General features: G+C 39.3%; 1 protein-coding gene across 8 annotated transcripts in view; it reads right to left on the bottom strand.

Annotated features, from left to right (window-relative positions):
* Window positions 1-25,763, bottom strand: part of atxn1a (ataxin 1a) — a 115,136-nt gene that overhangs the window by 72,314 nt on the left and 17,059 nt on the right. For 5 of the 8 annotated variants that reach the window (XM_058377570.1, XM_058377571.1, XM_058377567.1 and 2 more), the window contains exon 2: window positions 12,754-12,924. The exons of 1 other annotated variant lie outside the window; for it this stretch is intronic. The gene's annotated coding sequence lies outside the window, so the exon portion shown is untranslated. Of the gene's footprint in view, window positions 1-12,753; window positions 12,977-17,606; window positions 17,721-25,763 lie in introns of all 8 variants that reach the window. 2 more of the 8 variants (XM_058377569.1, XM_058377568.1) reach the window with 2 other exon arrangements.

Raw genomic sequence — 25,763 nt, 5'->3', positions numbered from 1 at the left:
AGTATGTGTGTGTGTGTGTATATAGTGTAGTGTAGTATGTGTGTGTGTGTGTGTATATAGTGTAGTGTAGTATGTGTGTGTGTGTGTGTGTGTGTGTGTGTGTATATAGTGTAGTATGTGTGTGTGTGTGTATATAGTGTAGTGTAGTATGTGTGTGTGTGTGTATATAGTGTAGTGTAGTATGTGTGTGTGTGTGTGTGTATATAGTGTAGTATGTGTGTGTGTGTATATAGTGTAGTGTAGTATGTGTGTGTGTGTGTATATAGTGTAGTGTAGTATGTGTGTGTGTATATAGTGTAGTGTGTGTGTATATACAATGTGATGTAGTGTAGTGTGTGTGTGTGTATATAGTGTAGTGTGTGTGTGTGTATATAGTGTAGTATGTGTGTGTGTGTATATAGTGTAGTATGTGTGTGTGTGTGTATATAGTGTAGTGTAGTATATGTGTGTGTGTGTGTGTGTATATAGTGTAGTGTAGTATGTGTGTGTGTATATAGTGTAGTGTGTGTGTATATACAATGTGATGTAGTGTAGTGTGTGTGTGTGTGTATAGTGTAGTGTGTGTGTGTGTATATAGTGTAGTGTGTGTGTGTGTATATAGTGTAGTGTGTGTGTGTGTATATAGTGTAGTGTGTGTGTAGTGTAAGTGTGTGTAGTATAGTGGTAGTGTAGTGCGTGTGTATATAGTGTAGTGTAGTATGTGTGTGTGTGTGTGTATAGTGTAGTATGTGTGTGTGTGTGTATATAGTGTAGTGTAGTATGTGTGTGTGTGTGTATATAGTGTAGTGTAGTATGTGTGTGTGTATATAGTGTAGTGTGTGTGTATATACAATGTGATGTAGTGTAGTGTGTGTGTGTGTATATAGTGTAGTGTGTGTGTGTGTATATAGTGTAGTGTGTGTGTGTGTGTATAGTGTAGTGTGTGTGTGTGTAGTGTAGTGTGTGTGTAGTGTAAGTGTGTGTAGTATAGTGGTAGTGTAGTGCGTGTGTATATAGTGTAGTGTAGTATGTGTGTGTGTGTGTGTGTATATAGTGTAGTGTAGTATGTGTGTGTGTGTGTATATAGTGTAGTGTAGTATGTGTGTGTGTGTGTATATAGTGTAGTGTGTGTGTGTGTGTATGTATGTGTATATATAGTGTAGGGTGTGTGTGTGTGTGTGTGTAGTGTAGTGTGTGTGTAGTGTAGTGTAAGTGTGTGTAGTATAGTGGTAGTGTAGTGCGTGTGTATATAGTGTAGTGTAGTATGTGTGTGTGTGTATGTGTATATAGTGTAGTGTAGTATGTGTGTGTGTGTGTGTATATAGTGTAGTGTAGTGTGTGTGTGTGTGTGTGTATATAGTGTAGTGTGTGTGTATATACAATGTGATGTAGTGTAGTGTGTGTGTAGTGTAAGTGTGTGTAGTATAGTGGTAGTGTAGTGCGTGTGTATATAGTGTAGTGTAGTATGTGTGTGTATGTGTGTATATAGTTTAGTGTAGTATGTGTGTGTGTGTGTATATAGTGTAGTGTAGTATGTGTGTGTGTGTGTGTATATAGTGTAGTGTGTGTGTGTGTGTATGTATGTGTATATATAGTGTAGGGTGTGTGTGTGTGTGTGTGTAGTGTAGTGTGTGTGTAGTGTAGTGTAAGTGTGTGTAGTATAGTGGTAGTGTAGTGCGTGTGTATATAGTGTAGTGTAGTATGTGTGTGTGTGTATGTGTATATAGTGTAGTGTAGTATGTGTGTGTGTGTGTATATAGTGTAGTGTAGTGTGTGTGTGTGTGTATATAGTGTAGTGTGTGTGTATATACAATGTGATGTAGTGTAGTGTGTGTGTGTGTATAGTGCAGTGTAATGTAGTGTAGTGCAGTGTGTGTATGTGTGTGTGCGAGCAGTGTAATGTTGTGTGTGTGTGTGCGTGTGCGTGTGTGTGTGTGTGTGTACAAGGATGAATCACTCGATCATAGACACACTGCTGATCTCTGTAGTCAGTGTCATGTTTGCAGTGGGTCAGAGACTGAGAGAGATATTAAAGATAAAGAGAGTGAAAGCAAATGAAAGCCAGGTGCGTGACTGTAGTTGAAAAAGTCATTTGAAATACAGATATATTTTGTAAAGGAGACATGAAAGCGGTGGTGCCACTTCAGTCGCTAATTAATTCTGGCGGATGCTAGCTAACATTATAGCAAGGGCTATAGTAAGATCCGGCAACTTGAGTCTAAAAAATTACTTCAACATTTATGCTGGAATAGTAACTCGTATGCAGAGCGGTTACATACGTGTTTAATTGGATTTTCTGCATGTGCCATTTAGGTTATGCAAATCACCTTGGATGCAGTTCAAGCCTCTGATTTTAACTGAGTGGAGCGTTGGATGTTCATTTTACATTTCATATCATCAGTAATCATTTTATCATGTTGAGGGTCATGGTGGACGTGCCAATTTCCAGAAATAGTATCTGTAAGGTAGGAATACACATGGGTCCATCACATAGCATGCTCACACACATACATATTCACACCTAAGGCATTCGAGAGTTGCCAATCCACCTACCAACATGTTTCGGGAATGTGGGAGGAAACCGAAGAACCCAAAGGAAAACAACATTTTGTACCTCAATTCCATGTATTAAAAATCCTGTCCAATTCTGATGATGTAGACAGACAGCAGACGACAGGAACAGAAGAATCCACAAACCGTGTAATGGGCGAAGGGGGAGAGAAACTCAACGCAAGAGTGACACAGTGGGAGCAGCTAAGCTTTCTTCCACTCCAGGAAAGGCACTAAAGTCAGAAGTAACTGTCAATCAGTAAGTCTCATCATTCAGGGAAGCCTTGAACGATTGGCAGCATGTCAGGAAGACTGTGGGCGAGAAAGTCATTCACACAGTCCCACGCTGGCCATGTTCACACCGCCTTTTCCTTCCCTCAACAGCATACGGCGTCTGGAGCACGTTTTTCTTTCTCGCTCTGCTTTGTGCAAAAAAAAAAAGAAAGAAAGAAAGAAATCCAGCTCTCCTCTTACCAGAGCCTTGCTGAATTCTTTCCCTCACTCGCTAACAAAAGGAATCTCCCTGACTCCAGCTTTTATTCCATCCTCTCTGCAGCTATTTCCTGCTAGAGCTTACATAACTACTAACTGGTCCGTGTCAAAGGCCCAGTCAAAACAGTCCAGGAGAAACAGCATGGAATAATTAGCGTGTATATATATATATATTCTCAACATTAACTTGACAAAGTCCAGGTACAGGAATGGTATGATGGTATGTCCTACAAATACCAAACGTTTTACACATGGAGCCATTTGAGACCTATTAAAGGGTGTGTTTTATTCCATAACAGATATTGAAGGAGCATTGGATGGATACCAGATACCTCATTTTGATGACAAGTAAAATGATTACGGGACAGCATTTTACATTTTCCTCGTGCATCAGATCATACTCGCCTTATGGAAAGTCTGATGTAAACACTGCACATTTGGCTAAAAATAATAGAATCTTCGTGGTTATAATCTCATTATGTGACTGTACTTTCCAGACAAGAGCACTATGACAGGACAGCATACAAACAAAGATTTTCTGAGCATGGTCGGAATACGTTAGGGGGTAAGTACTTGGGGTCAACAGTCCAGAGTGATGGACAGTGTGGGAAAAAGGTAAAGAAGCGAGTGCAGGCAGGTTGGAAGGGGTGGAGAAAGGAGTCGGGAGTTCTGTGTGATAGAAAAATATCAGCGAGAATCAAGGGGAAGGTGTACAACACAGTGGTGAGACCGGCCATGCTGTATGGTTTAGAGACAGTGTCACTGAGGAAGAGACAGGAGTCAGAGCTGGAGGTAGCAGAGCTGAAGATGTTGAGGTTCTCTTTGGGAGTGACAAGGTTGGACAGGATTAGGAACGAGTACATCAGAGGGACAGCTCATGTTGGACGTTTGGGGGACAAAGTTAGGGAGGACAGATTAAGATGGTTTGGACATGTTCAGAGGAGGGAGAGTGAGTATATTGGTAGGAGAATGTTGGACATGGAGCTGCCAGGAAGAAGGCAAAGAGGAAGGCCAAAGAGGAGGTATATGGATGTAATAAATGAGGATATGAAGCTAGTGGGTGTAAGTGTTGAGGATGCAGAAGATAGGGATAGGTGGAGAGAGATGATTCGCTGTGGAGACCCCTGATGGGAAAAGCCGAAAGAAGAAGAAGAAGAAGAAGAAGGTCGGAATACGTTAGGCACTAGTAGAAAAAAGTTTGAGTTTCACATTGTCATGTTGTAGAGGTCTAATACAAACAACATTATCTGTAGATGCTCTGTATAATGGCTTAAATATAACCATATCTTTCTGGAAATTTCTTTTTAATTAAATATGAAACGTATTACTGTGTGCTGGGTAAATAAAAAAAACAAAAAAAAAAACAAAGGCAGAAATGTGTAAATTTACCTATAAAGAGATTCACTATTGTTAACCTTGACTGACTGGCTTTAAATCTTATACAGTATAGTGTTACACTGATTTTATACATGAATTATCTGCTGTCGAGATGAAAGAACTCATTTATTTCAAATGCACATGCAAATGAAATAATGATTTTTCTTTATTAAGTGGATATGAAAACAAATATACTTTTTTTTGTGAAACCATCCGAAAGAAATCAATGAACTACGACATACACTGACCAGGCATAACATTATGACCACCTACCTAATATTGTGTTGGTCCTCTTTTTGCTGCCAAAACAGCTCTGACCCGTCATGCACTGTGTATTCTGACACCTTTCTATCAGAACCAGTATTAACTTCTTCAGCAGTTTGATCAACAGTAGCTCGTCTGTTGGATCGGATCACACGGGCCAGCCTTCGCTCCCCACATCATCAATGAGCCTTGGCCACCCATGACCCTGTCGCTGGTTCACCACTGTTCCTTCCTTGGACCACTTTTGATAGATACTGACCACTGCAGACCGGGAACACGCCACAAGAGCTGCAGTTTTGGAGATGCTCTGATCCAGTCGTCTAGCCATCACAATTTGGCCCTTCATCAAACTCGCTCAAATCCTTACACCTGCCCATTTTTCCTGTTTCTAACACATCAACTTTGAGGACAAAATGTTCACTTGCTGCCTAATATATCCCACCCACTAACAGGTGCCATGATGAGGAGATCATCAGTGTTATTCACTTCACCTGGCACTGCTCATAATGTTATGCCTGATCAGTGTATATCTGTACCGTAAGACTAGCTATTCTATTTGGACAAAAGTAATGGCACCCTATACAAAAAGTTAGAGTGTACACTGCAATGGCTGAGCTGCACTGTTGAAAATTTTCCAATGCACACTTTTACGGTTTAGTCGTCATTTTGTTCTGAGTTCAAATCCCAGCACTGTTAAGCCTGTTCAACAAGGCTCTTAACCTATATCTGTTCAACTGTATAAAATGTACTAAATATAATTTGCTCTGGATAGGAGCATCTGCCAACTGATGTAAATTTTGTCATTTTAAATCAGTGATCTATGAGTTTCCGCTATTCTCCATGCAACGTGGAGAAACGTTTTCTTTCCACTGTTCCTGTTAAATGCAGGTCATTCTCTGTTTCATCGTAATATCTAGTCAGGCAGTTAGAGGCACTCACATTAGCAATCTCTAATCAGAAGCATGAGCTAAAGTAATGGGCCATTGCCTCCTCCAATGTTGATAACTGTATCTAGTTAAGAAACAAGTGAGGCTGTAAGAGCCCTTTGCGGATTCACGGAGGCATATAAATCAGCACCACAAGTGCCACAATTATTACATTCTCCTCAGCATATCCCTGCTGTAGCTCCTCAGTGCTGGAGATAGACCAGATGAGAGATGAATGGAAAAGGAGACACATTATGTGCTAGGTCAAAGTTCATTACAGTGAAGAAAGAGAGTAGGATGTCTAAATGATATAAAACTCAATATAAAACTCTGGTTCTCTGCTAAGGTCAAGGCTACTGCTTGTATGTTCTGCATATTCATGGATTTAAACAGTCCTGTGAGACGAAAACTGATCATTTCGTGAGCAGCTCCAACGAATAATATGACACTTCGGGTTTTATTAGAAACAGCACTGGCAAAATGGTAGGGTTGATTTTTTCTCCCTGGGTAATCACATGCTATTTTCAAGCATCTAAAACAAAAACAGTGGTTTATGTACACAATTCTAGGTCAACTGGGATCTTCCAACACAAGATAATTATTCTTTCATTTATTCATCATCAGTAACAGCTTCATCCTGGTTGTTATAAAAATTTGTCCTTTCAGTGCAAGGTGCAGTTCCGACTTGTTCTCAGGTCTTTTTATTTCGAGTGTACAGCATGTAAGCTTGTGTTCACATTTCCCTGTAGGGCTCTGACCTGTCATTTGTATGTTACGTTAGGTCTTGGTTCCCATTGTCCGATTTCCTAATTCTGCAGTTTCCTGGTTTTCACCCTTTTTACCATTACACTGGACTTATCAGATATTTTCAGTCAGTATAAACAAATTTATATTTTGCCATCACAAGTGTGATAGAAAATGAGTCAGGATGTGTGTTTTTCCCTCTGTTGAGATAACCTTACGCAGAATTATTGTGGTTGAAGATAACACCTTCAGATTGTACATGCTTATGAATGAGCACATGGGGCATCTCAGAGAGCAGAAATGGGTTTGATATCACCATTTACTTTAAAGATTAGAAACTCCTAACTGCTGTTAGGGGTGTTTTTGGAACCTTTCTATGAATATATTGCCCATAGTAGGCTCGGTAAAAACAGAAATACTTATAAAAAACTAAAGGGATAAGTGTCTACTTTCATAGGAGTCATTAACCACCACAGTGGAGTGTCACATGATGTGTTTCCCTGTTTTCTGGATTCCTTGTTTAGTGTTGTCTGTCTGGGTTTTGACCTACGCTATAGACATAGACTTATATTTGGAGTTAATAAAAAAGGTTAACATACTCACTGCCTTCTATCACCGCATATTAGACTGTTGAAAGTCATAGAGAATCCCAAGGCAGGAATACCTTCTGGATGGGACTCCACAGAGCACCATGCAAACACACACACATACACACACACCCACACACACATATATTCACACACTCATTCATACCTAGCTAATACACAGACAATCATGAAACCTCAAGAGGAAAACCACATGGATACACGTAAGAACTTGCAAAACATTGCACAGATGGTTACCCAGTAACCTGAACCCAGGATTAAACCACAGACCTGAAGAATGTGAGAGGGCAAAGCTACCAGCTGTGTCACTGTGCCACGCCTTCGATCTCATAATTAACTTTTCTATAACACTATCAAACAGTACGTGCATCAAATCAGTATCTTCTTCAGTGCTGGACCCACATACGTGAAGCCTGGTGATTATGAAATTGCATTATACTGCACTATATAGGTTTGTATTCAATAAGATAAAACACTCATTAAGATAAAACACTCATAAGCTAATTTTCCCTAGGGCACATTGTGGAGTTTCCCACCACTAACATACACTGATATAAATGCTGCAGTTGCAGACTGGGGATTATATAAGCCGAAGATATTAAAGATCATTACTCAGTGTTGTATGTTTCATCACTAATGGCTAATGGAGACACAGCCTGCAATGTCTGGATGTTCCTAAAATCTACTCCTGACCTTCTGTGAGCTTCCACAGATATGAGAGTGGACTGCTAACTGGTTTCTACTGACTTTAATTGCAGCGAGGCAGGAGGCTCACACAAAGGCGCTCTTTCACAGACCAACTGGAAACGAGTCAATCGATTGAAATCCTGAGTGTACAGATATCCAGCAAACTCCACTCTGCACATATCTGCCTGGCTTTCTGCCTTTTAATAAAAACTCACACACAAAGAAAAGATATTTTTTCCTTTCCAGCGACTCCTAACTGCTATCACTAAGCCGAGACACTTCCTAGGTTTGGTGCTGTAGATAAGATTGCTTTCAAATTCAATTCAAACACTCAGAATGCTTTCTGACAGCCTGTGCTTGAAGTAACAGCAAATGAAAGCAAATTCAGGTGGATCAAAACAGGACGGAGAGACAGAGCGCACCTGAACGACGAGGCCCACGAGTATACAACTCATGCTGTTCGTCAACAAGTATTTTAATGGATAGAGGTATTTTCAGTCGTTTGCTAAAGACGTGAACAGCCCCTTTGTGAGGAAAGAACCTTCTCGCTCAGCACTCTGCAAGCCTTTGGTAATTACACACCAAATGAATAAATTCATAAGCCCTGGCGCAGGTAATTAACTCATTGTTTAACGATTAGAGGCAGGCACCGAAAGGAAAAAGAGAGACAGTAAGAGTAGGAGTGAGAATGTGTACGAAAAAAAAAAAGGGTCATAAATATGGAAAACAGAATGAATATGCCGGGATTGAGAAACGGAAAAAGAGTTGATGTGAAAGCCTGTGATTAAAATATCTTTCGACGTCAGTGCTATATTAGTTTTTATTAATGTGTGTATTTGGGTGAGTGGTTTCTTCAGAAATAGGGGAATAAGAGAATAGATTTGGTCATTAGGGTCATTTGCCCTGTTTAATACTCAGTCAGTTTCACTTCATGAGCTCTGGCCTGAGAGACAATCCTCCATAAAAACGCATCCAGGACACAGATTTATCTTCCTCAATAATATTCAGGATCCTTATGTTTTTGTCTTTAAACTTTTATAAACTCAACAGCCAGCTGTTAGCGAGCTAATTCATTAGATTTCCTCAGTGTCCATATTTCCCAGCTGCCTAGCAACACTGTTATTACAGGGTTATTTTTATAGTATGAAGTTATTTCCTAATAATTCACAAAGACTTCTTAAGTAAAAAATGGCGTAAATTCCGGATAATTCTGTTAAACGTTTTTTTCCACTCTCAAGAAAATAACTCAGCACCCAGGAGTTAGCTAGCTAATGCGCTAGCCTTGCTTGTACTTGAGCTAGCTTGTACCTAGTGTCCATGTTTCTCAACTGATTAGCAAACTGTTAAAACAGTCAGATTTTCTTTGGCGGGAAATGTTTATATTGTTTTCTCCTCGCCGTATCTAAGCCTTGGTTAGTGGGAGTAGGGGTGCTAAAAAGATGCAAGCCAAAGAGATGCTAGAGTGCTAATCAGCCTCAGTCTTAACTAGCTTATGCTTGATATTTACAATTTACCAAAAAGTCTTGTTTAAACGGTTTAAAAGGTCAAAGTAGTGTTTTCTCAAGTACTACTCAAGTCCTCTCTGTCATACTGCCAACCAGCTATTTTAGCTTACTAACAATTTTATGGGACTACTGGGAATTTTATCTTAGCAACAAGCGCCACTAACATTAGACAATGGTAGTAGGTTAGTTGATATCAAGTTACACTTCATATAATTTTCCTCTTCTGATGAATCACCCTCAGATCCTTTACTCGCCCAGCTGTACATGCTTTGATGCACACTACACTCTACAGCTTTAAATGGAATCAGCAGTGCAGAGTAAAGTACATAAGGATCATTTATTGTATTGTGAAGTAGGGTGAGTCATTTTAGCCATCTTTCATCCGATAGCTACGTACGTGTCGTGCAGCAAAGCCAGAATCTATAAAAAGTACAGCGACCACAATACAAAAAAATCACGCAACTGAAACTCTATGATCCTTAACCTGGCTGACACCAACTGGGTGTGACTGATCCGTTAAATATTAAGGAGAAAAAAAAAGAAACCAGGTGGTTCCCTTTCCAAAAAAAGCGTGTGCTGTGTGACTTATTCTGTGCCGAGAATTCCAGAGCATGAACACTTTTCCTGGCAGTGATCACTGCTGGAGACAAATAAAACAGGATGGCAGATAAGACACAGGAGATGGGAGGCGAGAGGGGGGAAAAAATGAGGCTGAACTGATTTCCATTCAGCTAGAATGAAGAGAAAGAAAAAGAGAGAAAGTGATGGGTGAGCAGGGGGTTAGGGAAAGAGACAGAGAGAGTGTGTGTGCGTGAGAGAGACAGAGAGAGAGAGAGAGAGAGAGAGAGAGAGAGTGAAGTGAGAGAAAGCAGGAGAGATCACTGACAGAAGTTAAAGTAGTGCTATCACTCTGACAGATTTATCTACGCACTGCTGCCCACAACCACAGCTGCATCCACAACCAGTATGTGATGTAGTCTCTGTGCAACACGCAGACACACATTCTCTCTCTCTCTCTCTCTCTCTCTCTCTCTCTTGCCGGACATCACACACCCAGAAGACCTTCATCCACAAGTTATCAGATTCATATGCAGTTCACATTCAGCACGTCAGCCCACACACAGCCGAGTACAGAGTGGACAACTTTTCCCCTCTAAAGCCCTTTTCACACACACACACACACACACACTTAACTTTTATTATTCAGGAAGGGCGTATGTGTGAACCCAAGTCAGATACCGAATAAAGTACCAGAAAGATTGAAGCAGTGAAAACTTAGTGTGAACATAATCCAATATAATTACTGGGAGTTACTGGGAATTTGATGTCCATGATGCCTATACATCGTAGTCCAGAGGTGTGTCTTTGTCCATATATGGAAAAGTGGACATGGCATTGCATCTGTATAGCCATGTAACAACCATTGGAAATAATAATACTGTATATACTCATACTATATGTAAACAAACATGAAAACCTATTTCAGCCAATCTCAGTGGACTCATGGCCACAAGGCAGGGGACACCCTGGACACAGTACCAACCGATCACAGGACATAGCTACACTCACACACTGACACAATTCCACACTATGGCCAATTTAAAGATGCCTACAACGCATGTTTTGGGACCGAGGAAGGAAACCAGAGCCCCCAGAGGACGCCTCTGAGGCACCGGGAGAACGCACACAGACTCCACAGACTTAGGGAAGAGGTGCAAATTGAACCCCCAACCCCTGAGGTGCTACCATGTCCTCAGTAAATAAGGCCAATGACGCTAATAAGATTTGAAATTGAAATGTGTTTTGCAAATGGAAACGGTTCAGATGTAGTTCATGTAAACATTGTCGTACGCATTTAAATAATGTGCCTGATATTTGAATAGTTTTACTGTGTTCAAATAATTAGTCTGTACTGAAGGGAAGCATTAAACTCTCTCTTTACGAGTTAAAAGGTTCTCTGACTGCAAAACAGTTTAAAAGCTCCTGGACTACAGACTGCTTGATTTTCACACATAGAAAAGGAAATGCATCACCCAGTCACTGATTGCCAGGGCAGCAAGTTAACATGGATATAAAAGAATGAGAAGGATACGTGGTGAAAAAGGAGAGCAGGGTGAAAGCTAGAAGGTGATAAAGAGAAAGAGGAGAGATAACGAAGAGAGTGCATAAAAGCACATGAAGTGTGTGTGAGGAAAATAGCCAAGGCCAGAAATGAGAACGAATATAAAGAGAGAGCAGGTGGAGGAGGTGAAAGGACAGGGCACTTTTTTCGCCCCTCAGGAAGCAAGACGGATTGAGAAGGAGGTGGAGGATGAAGGGAAAAATAACTACGCTAAACATCGTGGCAACAGAAGATAGAAAGGAATGACCTCTCCAATACACACCGAATACTACTGAGGGAGGAGCCGAAACAACATGATACAGAGCCACAGAGTCAGTCAGGCTCGCTTCATCCATCAACACAGCATTTCACACCTATTAGATCTGACTGATCTCCTACAGACCAGATGACTAAAGCCTTCATCCAGCAAATAGTGACAAACTGAGAGCAATGTGGACAAGGTCATTGTGTTGTACACGTTCTCTAGGCCTGACTGTGTAAAAGCTAACACTGATTCAGTTGAGTTGTGTGGAATGATTTGTGTTGTGAATTATAATAGTCATTTTCAGCAGTAATTGGATAATTAATCAATCTCTCCAGGAGTTTGTGGTTTTTACAATGAACACAAAATCAAGTAAATTCTGGGATATTACCACAGATTTTCCACAGAGCCATGGTGGGATATGTGACGTCATCACAACACGGATTCAGCCAAAGCTCTCTTTGATTCACGCGTGTCGAACATGAGTACAACTATCCTAGAAAGTAATTACTGGTGTGTCTTCACTGGAAGTATTTTAAAAATATCCCGTGTTTGAAGGAATTCATCTAGTTTTCTGTATACAAAAAGCACAAATAATTCCGCAAAATCAAGTTACAGCAAAATCAGGCATCTTTGGCCAACAACAATCACAAAAAATATGCCCTGAAGGGACTGATTAGTATCGTATACAACATATCAGTTTTAGAACCTTAAGGCAGCAGGAATGTGTTTTTTTCTGGTTTTCCCTTACTGTTAATGTTACTACAAGCTGTACAATGATGATGATGATGATGATGATGATAAAGAAGCTGTCAATATATACAATTGAAAAAAATAATAAAATGAATAAAGTTAACATCATGGAGTGGAACTAAGGGTGTTGAATATATCTCTATAAAAAAAAATAAATTAAAAAAAATTGTCCAGTGATTACTGGTAGTGATTAAAGTATTGGCACCCTTGACGTCACTCAAGCTTGGTATGTACTCACTGAGTTAGACAATGCCATGGATTCCTATTAGCATATTTACAGTAGTATTTTAGCAACTAATTATAGGATTACATAAACAATACTGCTGCTCATTATAGCTGTAATGAAGTTACAGAACACAACAGAAATCACATCATTTCGTAAAATTAATGGCTATAATCATCCTTAATAAAAGAAGCTTATAATTGGAGGACACAATTGTCCAAACCCCAGCTTCTAGGCCCAAATACAATGATAAGTGCATATTAGAGAAAATCTCTGGTGTCATACCCAAACCGAGGAGACGTTTAAGCGATGTCCAGGAACCACGGGGAAGCTCAGTGTCCAGCTTTAGCAGGTCTGTGTAAATCTCTGATGCTGGATTGTGATGGGACTGTCTGCAAATGCCACTCTGTCTGTCCACATCTGTGTCTGCCTGGCTCCAGCTATTCTCACCATTCCCTGCCAGACACAGACAGAGCAACATATAAACCTCAGGGAAAAGTTCTTCTTCCTGTGAACACAGAGAATACACGAGCATGCAAATGGTCAGCGATCACAGCTAGTGATTTTCCATTTTAGAGCAACGAGAGGGATCCGTGTAAATGGAGTATTGTGATCAGGTAGGATGTGATGGGGGTTTAATACGATGGCTCACAGGTCTCAGTGAACTACATTCTACGTGTCGATGTCGTAATCTGACATTTTGGACTTAAAGGAAAGACTTATATCAGTGTTTGAACCGCACGTCAGTGAATGTTTCCATTTCAACCCACACTGGAACAACCGGCAGTTTTAAAGGTGCCATTTCAGAGTGCTTCACAACATGCTGTAATCATATCACTTCAAAGACAAGGATATAAACTGGGCGGATTGCTGATCTCTCGTATTGTCATTATTTTTCTCTGATGTGTTTGTTCCTGTTCTGCTTTCAAACTGGGTTTTGTTTTGGATTTGATAATGCGCACATGCACACCTGCATACTACATTTCTATATCTATTATTTATTTATTTATTTATTTCATTTTTTTCCTCTCCTCATCTTAGGAGTGGCTTTGACAGTCCATAAAAATGTATCTATATATAGATAAGTCCTTACTGTCCTCTGAAGAATGAGGTCAGTGGTATGTTTCAATAAATAAATAAATAAATAATATTCCAGAGCAGAAATATTCCAGTAGATTACTTCCTTCAAGGATGTCTCATTCCATTTTTCTGGCCCAGAAATCAGCCACACCCACACAGCTGTTCCATTACTCTGGGGTGTGTGTTGGTTAAGGGAAGCAGGCGACAGCTTGTAATTGTTGTCATTTCAGTTGCAGTTCACCTCTATTCCAGCAGAGGGCTTAAATTTTCTATAAAATGCTCCTTTAAATGCAAAAAGTTCACCATAAACCTTCTACTTCCACTTGTTGCGATGATCCTTCGAGGCGGTGACCGAACTTGTACAACATTTTATTGAATAAACTATTTTTATAGATCATGGGAGTTTTTTGGTAAGATGGTGACAGTGCTAAGACAGTGCTAATGTCAGTGCTTATCCACCTAGCTCTGCTTCTGGAGAGCTACTTTCCTGTAGAGCTGAATTGCTGCTCTATTACAGCAGAATGACAGCATTTAACCTCCAATGACCTGAGAGTCAAACTCTACTGCATGCTAATTCTCAAGAAAGCAACTAGGTCACGACAATTAGTTATTTATTCTCTACGCAGAAAAAATACCTGCTCTCTGTGTAAGTAATCACTCATTTTCACACGACGTGCGTTTAAAATCTCACTCGGCTCAGCCGTACACATTCCTAAACTGCACAGAGGAAAGGCTTGTTAACTGAAATCTCAGCGAGGGCCGCTCGAGTCTCTGATGCTCACTGGGGGACAGCAGAGCACTCACAAAACAAACGCTGCCTGCTATTTATAGATGCCTGTCGGCATGGCAACCACACTTTGTTTGTTTGAGTCACAAACTATTTCTGCTCTTTGCCTGAAAACCTGGGCGGTTTCACTTCTTTCATGACTGGTGCTTCCCCTTCTAGGCAACTATCAAGACTGACGCTGCATATTATTCATAACTTTCTAAAGGCATGCTAAAGGTATCACCTGCGAGCGAGGACGCACGTTCCATCACTGGTGGTTTTGAAGCTGACTGCGTCAAACGTGTAATGAGAAAAGCCCATTATATTATTCTATTATTATATTGTTAAGTACTGAAACTGTCCCTCATGGCGCTGGAGCGAGGACATGCAGGATTTGTCAGGAGTGTTTTGGAGAAAATTGATAATTATTCATCATGAGAAAACAATAAAGTGTGCATTTTGAAGGCTTATGAAGACTGGAATGGCGTATACCTGCACCACGGTTTGCTGTTTGCTACCTGATCTGAAGTCTGAGGCTTCTGCTGTAAAGCTGAAGGAGGTGCAAAGAGTAAAAACAGAGAATCCCCAGCACATACCTCAGATTCCACTGGCCTTCACTGGTCATGACCTGTGTACTATTTATACATCATCATTTTTATACCATATTCCTAGACACTCAGGAATGTCAGTATGCACCGTCACACAGGAGGGCGCAATATGTTATGAGCGTGGGAAGGATTCACTCACCACACGACATTCCTGTATCCGTGATTTACTCTATGCACTGTTTGGGTGTGATTGTCGGGTTATACTTCTTGTACTGTAAGAAGAAGAAGAAGCAGTGAAGAAGTGAAACACATTTCTTCACATATCCCAGCTTAGGAAGCTGAGGTCAGAGCAAAGGGTCAGCCATGATACAATACCCCTGGAGCAGAGAAGATTAAGGCCCTTGCTCAAGGACCCAGGAGGCTTGAATTCGACCTTCTGATCAACAAACCAGAGCCTTGCATCTAATTTCTATCATGTATTTTGCTGTCTATTTCCAAGTGTAACATTCCCTAACTTACACTACATGCTGGGTCACTTTCTGTAACACACTGCACAGTACTGTAGACGTCTACATGAGTACAACATAAATCTATTCTAAATATCTATAGCAAATCATTAAAGAACGGTAAGAGCAAAACAAAAGGTCCACGTGTTAATGTCCTTCCAGGTAGATCATCACCTGTGTTCGATTAAACATAAGTCAAAGGGAGGCGAGCGTTAATCAGCCTTGGGTTTGGCGCGGGTTCTTACAGTTCTGTGAAGCGAATCAACGAGCGAGTTAACCACAGTTCCAAAGAGTTAGTGACAAAGTTTACTTCTGCAACATTGCAGAGGGAGGGACTGGAGCCTGTGCAACAGATAAGACAAGCACTCACATGCTGAAACACACACACACACTTACATTTGGCTATATTTCAGTAATCGAAAGGAAACATTGTGACTTTAAAAAACAAAAAGCCCTAAAGATAATTTAAACATCCAACATAAAACTACCAGAAATCAGATATTCTTGTCCTTGTTCCCCAGCAAGATATAAAAACCTGTCCACACACACACACAAACATACGCGCACACACACACACACACACACACAGGCAGTGTTTCTCCTGACTCAGCAGTTGTGGGTGGCAGTTTCATTTCTCACTTAACCTGACTAGAGTAATGAGAGCAGATCCAGACAGACGGTATGTACCTCCTACTTCCCCATAGCCTCATACCCCTCTACACTGAAAAGCTCCTCCCACTTCACACTTTTAATGACCGTTGAAGTGAAGCCGTTAATATTCCAGTAGATTTGCTCACAACAGGATGCCATGAGGATCACAGACAACCTCATTCCACCTCTACCTCTTAAATAAACCCATCACATTATTAACCAGGCCCTCCTGCATGATGCCAAGATTGGGATGCTATAATTATAATATAAATGCGTATGCACAATAAAGGACGCAGATACAGTAAACACAGATAATGTGGCCTTTGTGACAATTTATGTAGATGTTTCACATAATAACTTCACCTCTGCTTAGAAAAACTGCACTGTTGTGTATCCTAGGTCACTGTAACTACACTTGAAATTGAAATTTATTCAGCATCTCATGACTGAATCATCATTAATACAGGTAATTAAAAATGTATATGTTAGTGGCCCACACATTATTTTCACATCTACTATTTGAACTGGTAGTCATGCTGGACACCTGTCCTTTTAAGCTCACAGAAGCCTACGATTGGCTAGCTGCACTTTGATTGACAGGGGGTGGTGGAATATGTCACCTCCTCCTTGGCACATGCTTCCGTATAGCTGTTGCATTATGAGGATTCAATCGATCACACTTTTTATTAAATATTACTGATCACAATGGCTTTTTGGGCACTTTTCATTGTTTCTTTCGCTTCGGTCAGCATCATGAACTCAGTGTTTTGTGGTCGATTGGTTTGCATTACAACATACAGCAGATTAGGTTACATTAGGCCGGATCATCCGTACAAACCTGCTGTGTGCTTTATATTTACGTTTCGTCATTTAGCAGATGCTTTCATCGACAAAAAAGGGACAGAAAGATGATATCAGGTACTAGAAAATAAAGCAATGATTCATTATCTGAAAGACTACAGATTAATGCTGGCTTATACAAGCGTCGAGCAGTTTGGCTGCGATCTAAAAAGGACAAATTGCAAATGTAACCAAGGACATAACTCACAGCACAGATAACTACAAAAGATCTGCTTTCCTGTGTGAAGAGACGGTGCTTTAGGCTTTTATGGAAGGAATGGACACACCAGGTTGCTCGCTCTACAGGAGGAAGATCTGTCAGCCACTGAGGAGCTTGAACACCGAAGCAGAAAGAACACGTTGAAGACATGGGTGCGTAGCGATAAACCAAAGTGCACAGTTAATGTGGTGCAAGGACAAGTGTTTTAAAATTCAGTGAAGTGACCTCGGTAGATGAGTCACATGAGACACTTGAGGAGGTCATGAGCCAGGTGAGGAACAGCGTTCGCAATGACATCGTTTAGCTGCAAACATTCTGCTGCTCAATGATAATTTCTCCACAGGGATATTATAGAAAATGGATGAACCACCTCTCGTCACATTTCCTCACATGCTCTCAGAGTAAAAACAGAAGGAAGAGATGGGATGCTTAACATATACGCATGTAAAAGAACTTCAGGACATTAGCAGTGAAATATTTGTTCCTTTAAAGTGAGTTTTCAAAACTCTAAAACGGCATAGACAAACCTTGACCCAAGTGTCTCCGTCTCTCCCGGTTGCTAAGCCATCTGCCTGTCTGTTGCTAGGACAGTTTAGGGCAGTCGGTTACAGCTCACAAGAGACGCAGTAGCCAAGGCAACTCTGCAGAAAGAAAACTCTCTGTAAGTCACTGTGGTTCCTTGTAAGGTTTTTGCTCTTGTTCCATTTCCTTTCTTAAGTCTCCATGTTGGGGGCAACTTTACATGCAGATTTTAGGTCTATTTTTAGCCGGAGACCAGACGCCACCTCAGACTGCTAAGCTTTCAGAAAGGAGAGGGTCTTCTCCCATTTCTTCACCTAGACCGAAAAAGCAATTCCTCTTCTTATATCAAGGCAAAGTTGCTGTGTAGATTCTACTGGATAGGTAGCTTTAAATGTTGTAATGTTAAACGTATATCACCTAATTTCCAAACAGAAATCTATATCCTAGGCTACAATGTATATAGACTCACCAGCCACTTTATTAGGAACACCTGTAAACCTGTATACTTGTGCAATCAACCAATCGTGTTGCAGCAACACAAACAATATTGGTCGAGAGCTTCAGTTAATGTTCACATCAACATGACATGACATGGTTGTTGGTTCTTGGTGGTTGGTGTCTCTGGGGACCTTCACACATAACAGTCTCTAGAGTTTACACACTGGGAGTTGTGTGGGTAGAAATACTTTATTGATAAGACTGTGAAGAAGGTCCAGACTGGTTCATGCTGACTTTAAAAGCTATTGCTATTCATTCAGGATAACCACTCAACAATTACGGTGAGATGAAGAGCATTACAAAGTCAAAATGTACAACAGGTTAAACCTTGAGGCATATGTGCTACAAAAGCAGAAGATCTCATGAGTTCCACAGATAGCAAAGAACAGGGAGCTGAGGGTACAGTGGACACATGGACACTTCATCACCTGTTCTGATGAATCTTGATGTCAAGAGCTACTGGGACGGTTCACTGAGGGGGAGCTGGCAGGCATTTCACCATAGCCTGCTTTTTGCATTCCCCACGTGCCACGCCCTTCATATTGTTCAGCTGTGTCACCTGTTCCCTATTTACCCTAATGTTTTGTCCTATATATACATATATATAGCCCTATATATACATATATATAGCCCTTCTGAATCTGTCTTCGTCAGTCAATGCTTTTTACGTTTTCAGGTTCTGAAGTTATCATTACGTTTTATTACTCACGTTGTATTTGTCCAATGTTTTATTTTAGTTGTGTAGCACTCGTAATTTATCCTGCCCATGGGTCTGATAAACTGCTCATGGGAGATCGCAACTACCATGGACATCTCGGCTCGATCCCCCTTTTTGACGGTGTCTCCTGAACGTTACACTCGATTTCTGCTGTGAAATACATTGAGAATACACTTCAGTATTTCAAGTATTAGTATTTTATTCCTAATAAAGTGACCGGTGAATTTAGTTAAAAGCTATAACCCTGCGTTCAGGCTAGCAAGAGACAAGAGACTGTGTATTTTCTGTGTAAGTGCACAAAACGTGTCAAAGCAGCAAGCGACATTTTCTCAACTCAACACAATTTAGGTAGAATTCAGTAAAGCAACAAATCCAAATGACTGCATCCACAAATATCTGCTAATGAATCATGCAGCACAGGTTTTAAGTTTACTCTCACAGTAAGGCACTACTTTATGTGTTAAGTAGAAACTAAGAAGCCAAGCCGAAGTATATGGAGTGAGCAGAAAGGAACTTACTTCAATTTCTGAGGTCTAAGAGCAGCTGATGTGAGCACATTCCTAATTCTGACTTGTTCATGTGGTTAGATGGAGTCATCTAATTCCAATCAAGTCCTGCTGAACTTAAAGCAATCAAAAAAAAAAAAAGGACAATAAAACAACTTGCAGCATCGATGACAAAACATTTACCGTCAAGTCTTGTCTCATAGTTTATCCTGATCATGCACTCAGTGGATCTGGAACCTATACTGGGAACTCTCCCATAGCATGAGGTGGGAATACACCCTGAATGAGACACCAATCCATCACCGGTCACCATGAGCACACACACACACACACACACACACATTCACACACTCATTCACACCAAGAGGCAAATTAGAGTAGTCAATCCAGCAGCTAGCATGTTTTAGAGATGAGAAACAGCCACAATGTTCAGGGGAAACCCATAAGCACATGAGAAGGTCATGTGAAACACACACACACATTACCCCAAGGTCATGGACAAAACAGGGACCCTGGAGCTGATAGGCAGCTGTGCTACTCACTGTACTGCCATGCATCACCTCAGCTGAGCAACAACGCCATACTGGTAACACAAAAACTCTGATTCTTACCCAAATTGGGTGAGTGTTATTGGCATTATTATGATACCCAAGAAGAAGAAGAAGTCAGTACACTGTTTAGCTAAAATTCCCAAAATAGGTAAAGTTTAGGAACAACAGCTCCATTCCACATTTATCTGGTGCATGAGAATATAATCCTGAAGAAAGCCAACAGGATAGAAGATTTAGCTCACTGTAAACTCAAGACAACCCCTATTCTGAGGAGTGTGTGTGTATGTGTGTGTATGTGTGTGTGTGTATGTTTTGTTCCTAATGGTTTTCATTCAGTTCTCAGTAAAGTGAAGTTTATCTCCTCTGCACAAAAGCAGCTGTGTTTATATTACAGAATGATAGGCCATGAGATCTTAACTCAGTCTCTGTTTCTGTCTTCCTCTCTTACACACACACACACACACACACAGACACACACACACACACACACACAGAGTTTCAGTCTGACACACCTTTTGTCTTTTACTTGCTTGGGCTCTGTCTCTTACACTACCTTAACTTTCTCTCAGGTTTATCCTACAATCCCTGTCTCTTCCTGTCTGTCTGTCTGTCTATTTGTCTGTCTGTCTGTCTTTCCATCAAATCTGTCTTCTCTGTCAGAATCCTCATGTCTTCGTCCATCACCATCTCAATAATGCTACCCACATATCCTTTCTTTTCGAGCATCTCTTCACCCCCCCATCTCTCTTATTCAATTTATCAGACTGACAGACAAACACAAGACAGATAGACAGAAACAGCTCTGCAGCTGAATCCCACCTGCTTCAAGGTTTGCCATGGTGTGCATTCCGAGATGTTTTTCTGCTCATCTTCGTAGTAAAAATGGATTACTTAAGTTACCATAGACATCCAGTCAGCTCGAACCACTCTGGAATGTTCTCCTGTGCCCTCTCATCAGCAAGGCTTTCTGCCCAGGCTTTTGTGTATAAACTCTAGACACTGCTCTGTGTGAAAATCCCAGAAGATCAGCAGTTTCTAAAACATTCCCATTCAAACAACCAGCTCATCTAGTTGGCTGGATGAGTGAATGAATGTGTGATGGACATGGTTGGTGGTTGGACCCAGAAAAGATCTTTCCAGGTCACTGAGTGTAAAAGAACCTGGACCTCATTTGGGTTTTTGATATAAAAAAACGAGTCTGTTGATTGATGGCACAGTTTCTGGCTTTGTATATGCAGTTACCAAGAAACCAAGCCAAAGTCCAGGAGCTGAGAACACAGCTCTGACTACATTTCATAATTGTAAGCACATGCCTTATTGGCCAGCTCGAAGTCCAGTGACACCTGTACCTGAACATCCTGCCAGTAGCACTGAACACACCTGTTCACTCTCCACACACACAAATCTAAACCTACTGTGTAACACACAAGAGACAAATCCTCAAAGCAAGCTGAGGATCAATAAGGATGTGCAACTAGGAGTCATACAGTCTTACAGAAACCTAATTAACTAATATTTATTTTGTACTGTTTTTCTTTTTATGTTTATTCCAATGACAACAATGTCTCAACACACAGCATGCACTAAAACATGGTAATGTGTGAAACGTCTGCTTATTTTTTCTATTATTTTGACAGTGTGTAGTTTGTAGGGTGACACTGCATTCATACACACTAGCAGGTGGTGATATGGCAAAACAATACTTGTGTATTTACTGACATCAACATCAGCCACGTTTAAGGCCAGTTGAAATGGTCAACATTTTAAAACTGATAACTGATACAAAATAAATATATACATAAAATATTTTTTTACAAATATCTTAACTATATTAACTATAAATCAGCATATTAAGAGACATTTCATATATTTTTTTATTTTTAGACTTGGATTTTAGATGTGTTTAGGCATTTTAAAATCTCTTAATCGTATTTGGTTTGAGGAAAAGACGTTTTCTCATATCTTCAAATGATTCAGCAGTTAACTGTTTCCTGAAAGAGCGCTGCTTTCTGGCAACACGCTTATCGCTGTTTGCTCAAAATGACTGAATAATGTGCCGTGTCATTTTTTTCTCAGCCTTCAAAGTCGAAGCATCCACATCATTTTACACACTGACTCAGATGTATTAAAGCCAGACTTTGACATCACAGATTCTATTAATATCCTCACGTTTTAACACGTGTCACACACGTGCACATTAACGGTTACATGTATTCTGATGACTTGTTATGAGAGAGTCTGACCAATGGGTGTGTTATTAGACTGAAAAACGAGAAAAAAAGAGTTGAGATGAACGAGTGGACATGTAATGATCAGTGACCTAATTTGCATATTTAAATCATATTTGCATACTTCAAGAAAGATTTCAGTAAAATAGGTTGCAAGTTTAATTGCAGTATGAGGAAAAGATCATTGTATGATATGATATGATATGATATGATATGATATGATATATGATATGATACAATATATGATATGATATGACATGACCCAATACGATCCGATCCGATCCGATCCGATACAATGCGATGTGATGCGATATGATATGACATGATATGATACGATACAATATGATACATTATGATATGATATAAAATTATATGATACGATATGATATATGATATAATGTGATACAACAAGATATGATATATGATATAATGTGATACAACAAGATATGATATATGATATGATATGATACGATACGATATATGACACAATATTATATAATATGATACAATGACATGATACGATATGATTTGATATGATGTGATATGATACGATACATTATGATACGATATAATATGATACAATACAATATGATATGATATGATATGATATGATATGATATGACGTGATATGATACGATATGTTATGATACTGCAATATGATATGATGTATGGTACAATATGATACAATACAATACGTTTGAAATATGTTTTGATACGATATGTTTATATTATGATATGATATGATATGATATGATATGATACTATATCTGTTATATATCATATAATATGATATTATGTTTATTATGATACAATACAATGTATGATATGATAAAATATGATATGATGTATGGTACAATATGATACAATACAATACGATTTGAAATATGTTTTCATACGATATGTTTATATTATGATATGATATGATATGATATGATATGATATGATACTATATCTGTTATATATCATATAATATGATATTATGTTTATTATGATACAATACAATGTATGATATGATACAATATGATATGATGTATGGTACAATATGATACAATACAATACGATTTGAAATATGTTTTGATACGATATGTTTATATTATGATATGATATGATATGATATGATGTGATATGATACTATATCTTTTATATATCATATAATATGATATTATGTTTATTATGATACAATACAATGTATGATATGATACAATATGATATGATGTATGGTACAATATGATACAATACAATACGTTTGAAATATGTTTTGATACGATATGTTTATATTATGATATGATATGATATGATGTGATATGATACTATATCTTTTATATATCATATAATATGATATTATGTTTATTATGATACAATACAATGTATGATATGATAAAATATGATATGATGTATGGTACAATATGATACAATACAATACGATTTGAAATATGTTTTCATACGATATGTTTATATTATGATATGATATGATATATGATACTATATCTGTTATATATCATATAATATGATATTATGTTTATTATGATACAATACAATGTATGATATGATACAATATGATATGTTATATATGATGTTATATATGCTAGGATATAATATAATATATATGACGTGTGATATCTGATACATTATGATATAATATATTACATTATAACCTCCTGAGAATTTAATTATTTAAAAAAAACAAAAAAAACAGTTGGTACAAAAATACAAGTTCTGGCCAGTTTTTTGACCGTGAGTAGCCACAAAGCTGGTCAGCAACAATAACAACACTAACAATGGGATATTCTCAGTGCATCTTTACATAATTCACTGTAATACTGTTAAATGATCAAATCCGCACTCGTGCGCTCAAACACACAGTGGACAGACGGACAGACGGCCGGACAGATAGCCCCTGTCCACCATTCAGGAAGCTTTATTTAACACCAGGCGCAGTGCCAGCTCCCCAACCAGCCAAACAGAGCAGAGTAATCCCACACCCAAATCCACAGCAGGTATAATACTTAGGATTAAGGCTTTCACTGAGGCATTAGGACTGCTGTTGCTGTTGCTGCTGCTGCAAAAAGAGAGTGCTTTCACACACTCCTGTGCCTTCACCCTCTGCCTCAATCACACAACCCGACAAAAGAGATGCTCCATACGTTCTATCCGATTCGTGTTAACTGCATTCTGCTCTTTCTTCTTCAGTAACTGAAAGCCATTTTTCACTTTTCTGACCTTGCTTCTTTCATAATTCTCTCGAATGGTGCTATTTTCGCTTCCTGCATGTACAGATGGCGCAGGAGCGAAAAACGAAAGAAATAAAAACTCTTTTAAAGAAAATACATGCTCTCTATTTCAGTAAAGAATTCAATTAGGCAAGAAGCTAAGTGTTTAGGATTAAACACAACACACACACACACACACATACAGAGGAAAAGGGAAGTGACCTGCCAAAATATCACAACTAGTTCAGACACCAGACAGCACAGTGACATCTACAGATTGTAAACACATACAGCATGAAGATTTTTTTTTTTTTGGGTAGCAAGAGCTCTGCTGTGTGCTGTGTGCTATGTGCTGCATGTGACATGTCTTGTGATCCTTCATCAGGAGTAAAACTTGTTTATTAACGTTTATTTTTGAGCTTCATTCTTCTTTACCTCACTCTGGAGTGTAATCAGTGATTCAGTGGGAGTTGCAGCAAATTCATGCTGAAACGGAGAATTATAGAGTAAGCATGTGTCCTTGGATGTCCTATCCACCTGTGTGTGTGTGTGTGTGTGTGTGTGGTGCTGTATAAGAGACATGTCAAATCCTTCACGTGCTCCTCCCCAGAGGCCTGTATATGGCCACCCTGCTTATGTAATGAAGGTTGAGGTGACAGCAGGAGCACAAACAACACAAACACACACACACACACACACACACACATGCACACAGGCATTACACAAAATGCCATTACTTAATGCACACCCAGGCTAACAATATCTGCTGAGACGTGAGGTCTGCTGGAGTTCGGCCAAAACGTCAAGGCCTAAAAACACACTAGAGATATCTGTGTGTCTCTCTACCAGCTCTGACAGCCACTGTGTAAACCTGCTGTGTGTCTAAAACTGATTTCACTGATGATTTCAGCCTTGGTTTAAGATTATTATTAATTGTCATGGCGTATGAGATGATCTCAAAACAATCATGGCTGAGTTATTCATTTTATTAAACTTTCAGCATTATTACAGATTCATAAAGACAACTGTCGTTACAAGCAATCTTTAAAGACGTAGTTTTATTTAAGCATTTCTGAAATACTAAAAAATCATCCAGGCTATGATTAGGTTGCCTTTTGAGTCTGTTTCCTCTCAAGGTTTCTTCCTCATATCGTCTCAGGGATTTTTTTTTTTTTTTTTTTACCACTGTAACCTCTGGCTTGCTCGTCAGCACTAAATATCAATTTAAAATTTTATTTTTAATTCAGAATTTTTATCTTCCTGTAAAGCTGCTTTGCGATAATGTCCATTGTTAAAAGCGCTATACAAATAAAATAAAATTGAATTAAATTAATAAATACAGCCAAAAATTAATATTTTTTATTAAAAATAAGCCACAATTTAAAATTTTAATTGAACTCATTTACGATCTTTATACATCGCAAAGTTACTCAAAGCCGGCGTTTAGGAGT

This window comes from Hemibagrus wyckioides, linkage group LG24 (genome assembly GCF_019097595.1).
Source record: "Hemibagrus wyckioides isolate EC202008001 linkage group LG24, SWU_Hwy_1.0, whole genome shotgun sequence".
Classification (NCBI taxonomy): Eukaryota; Metazoa; Chordata; class Actinopteri; order Siluriformes; family Bagridae; genus Hemibagrus; species Hemibagrus wyckioides.
This window is presented reverse-complemented; position numbering and strand designations above follow the sequence as displayed.